The sequence below is a fragment of the Prosopis cineraria genome, unplaced genomic scaffold, assembly GCF_029017545.1.
Source record: "Prosopis cineraria cultivar Desert tree isolate PC_DT_omini unplaced genomic scaffold, ASM2901754v1 PC12, whole genome shotgun sequence".
NCBI classification, from domain to species: domain Eukaryota; kingdom Viridiplantae; phylum Streptophyta; class Magnoliopsida; order Fabales; family Fabaceae; genus Prosopis; species Prosopis cineraria.
Genome location: NW_026555343.1, coordinates 18,145,008 through 18,148,039, shown reverse-complemented (window position 1 = coordinate 18,148,039; position 3,032 = coordinate 18,145,008). Strand labels below are relative to the sequence as shown.

Below are 3,032 nucleotides of genomic sequence, written 5' to 3'. Positions count from 1 at the left end.
CCAAAATCAACTAATCTCTAGGGTTCCATTATTGTAAAAAGGGAAGTTCATTTCACTCACTTTCACTAGCATTTTAATTACTTGCACATTAGGTAATTAGTTTAGATAATTAGCTAGATAACTAAATTCCTACAAACTTTGGTTGATTTATTTCACTAGATAACTTTCAATTAGACTTAAAACCATTCCTTGGGAGATGACCTTGGGTTAGCCCTATATTGCATTAGGGTTAGTTTTAGTGTAATTTTGAGAATAAGCGACTAATTTCCTATCAAAATTTTGGCGCCGCTGCCGGGGAATGGTTTAAGTTTAATTCTAAGGTTGTTTAGTACTTAATTTACATTTTTAGTGTTCCTAGAAAATTTTTTGAAAAATTATAAAAATTTGTGTTTTGTGTTTTGTTTAGTGTTTTTTTTGTGTGTTTTGAGTGTTTTTATTCTGTTTTGAAAAAGAAAAAAAAAATTAGTGCAATTTTCGTTGGTTTGGTGTAGAGCTGAAAATACTCTGTTTCTAGTATCTCTGTCTGAAATTGAAAAATTAACTGGGAATGAGTCTGAGGGAATTTGAACTTGAAATTTATTTCATTGAAAGCTATATATCCTAGCTTCACTTTAAAATTGGTTTGGTCAATTTTGAACGTGGGAAGTGTCCTGTGAAATTTTACAATCTAACAAGGTCTAGGGAGCCATTACAGAGGATTCCCAAAACCCTGTTTCAACTTTGAGTTAGCATATCTTCCTCTTTGTGCGTTCAAATTGATTGATTCCAGTTTCATTTTTCTTATCGCTGTCTTATCTTTGTTTCTTGTGTTTAGGATTTTCTTCAATTTTTCCATTTTCCTATTTGAAAGTTTGTTAGAAGCTCTGAAGGTCTTCTGGACGAAATCCTGTTTCTCCAGACCTGAGGACCAACTTGTGAAACATTCTGGGAATGATTGGGAAGGATTTTTAATCTAAAAGTTTTATATAATTTTCCTGTATATCTCTTGTGTTTCTCATAAAAGTTTCAGGGGAATTTATCATGTGGATTTGCTGATAGAAAATTTACAATTCACTGTCTCCAGAGAGCCTACTGTGTGAATTCCAGAATTGCCAAAGCTTCTTGATTGAGCATTTCTAACTCTCTTTCTACTTGTTTGGTGTTATTTTTTTTTCTCATTTTGTTGCTATTGAGTATATTAAAAAAATTAAAAAAAAATTATTTCTCTTGCTTTTGTGTGTTTTGAATTGTTTCGTGTTGATTTGCATTTTAGTTTAGCTTGTTCTTTGTTCTTAATTTTCTTGAGCTTGATTAGTGCATGACCCGAAGAAAACATACCTCTTTTGTTGAATTAGATCCAAAATTGAAAGAACTATTTCTAGATTGAGAAGATCACAACCTATTCTTGATTCTCATTTGGTTTGTAATTCAACAATGGAAGGTATCTTAGGACATGAGCATGTGCATAATGAGGGCCATGGGAATGGGAATGAGAATTTGCATGATGATGGCCATGTTAATAATGAATTTGAAGGCTTGCATAACCCTAGAGAGGAGAGGAGCATTAGGCAATTAACTCAACCTAATTGGCATGATAATCCTTATGGCTTATATGTTCCTCCTACTAATGTTCAATTTGAAATTAAATCCTCTTTGATTAATGCATTGCCTAAATTTCATGGGTTACCGGGAGAGGATTGCCATAGGTTTTTGCATACTCTCCTATTGGTTTGTGATACTATGAAGCCTATGCATGTAAATGTTGATGATGTTCAAGCTAAGGCTTTTGTATTTTCTCTTGAAGGTTTAGCAAAGGAGTGGTATTTCAACTACCCTTCTTATGTGAAAGTGAGCACATGGGCCGAGCTAAGAAGACTCTTCTTAGATAAATTCTTTCCAAATTCCAAGGTCACCAATTTGAGGAAGCAAATCTATGGGGTCCAACAAGGAGAGGATGAGAGTCTCTATGAGTATTGGACTAGATTCTAAGGCCTTTTGGCTAAATGCCCACACCATCAAATTTCTAGTGAGAATTTAGTCCAATATTTCTATGAGGGCTTGATTCCAAGAGACAAAGTTAACATTGATGCCGCTAGTGGTGGATGCTTGATTGACCTCACTTCCTTAAAGGCTTGGGAACTAATTGACAAGATGGCTTCAAGTGGTGCTCAATACTCTACAAGGGAAAAGAGAAATGTGAATATGGTAGGTTCTTCAAATTCTTAATGATTCATATGTGGACTTGCTAGTTGCCGAGATTGGGAGAATGTTGGCTCCACAAATATCTCAAGTGAGCAATGTAAGTACTTCTCAAGCACTTGTCCCTTATTCTTGTACTTTTTATGACTCACCTATACATGTAGAAAGCAATTGTCCTATTAAGTTTGAACAAGTAAATGCTATCTATAATGGAAAACAATCCTATGGTGGGAGGCAAGGGCAAGGAGCTTATTCTAATACTTATAACCCTTCATGGAGAGACCATCCTAATCATGGAGAGACCATCCTAATTTCTCCTATTCAAATCCAAATGTGGCTTTACAAGACAATCAACAAAGAGGATCCTATCAAAACACCTTTGGCCGTGACCTTCCACCTCATTTGTCTCAAGGTAGCTCTTCTCAAAGCTACAATCCAAGTGGTAATTCTCTTGTACCTTCTCTATTTCTTATAGTGATAGGAGGCTTGTTCCAATTGAGAGTTCTTCTAATTCAAACTCTTCTAATGATGTGAATGTGTTACGTAAGCAATTGATTGAAATGAACTCCTTGTATAAAAACATGTATGATGGCTTAGGGAACAAGGTAGAGAGTATGGGTAACAAGTGTGAGAACATGAACTCTAAAATTGATGCCCTTACTTCTCAAATGAATATGCTTGCTAACCAATTAAGTGCAGCCAATGCTCAAGCCTTTACATTACCATCCAATACCGTTGCTAATCCTAAAGCTAATCTTAATGCTATCACATTGAGGAGTGGCAAGGAGTTGGGAGAAAGAGTACAAGAAGACAAAAGACAAGGGAAGGCCGAGAAGCCCTCTTTAAATTCTTCA

The 3,032-nt window shown here is 35.4% G+C and overlaps 1 non-coding gene across 1 annotated transcript; it reads right to left on the bottom strand.

Moving 5' to 3' along the window:
• Nucleotides 1-1,893: 1,893 nt before the first annotated feature.
• Nucleotides 1,894-2,000, bottom strand: LOC129289721 (small nucleolar RNA R71). The gene has a single exon (XR_008588211.1). It is a non-coding gene; the product is annotated as a small nucleolar RNA R71 (small nucleolar RNA).
• Between the last annotated feature and the right edge of the window lie 1,032 nt (nt 2,001-3,032).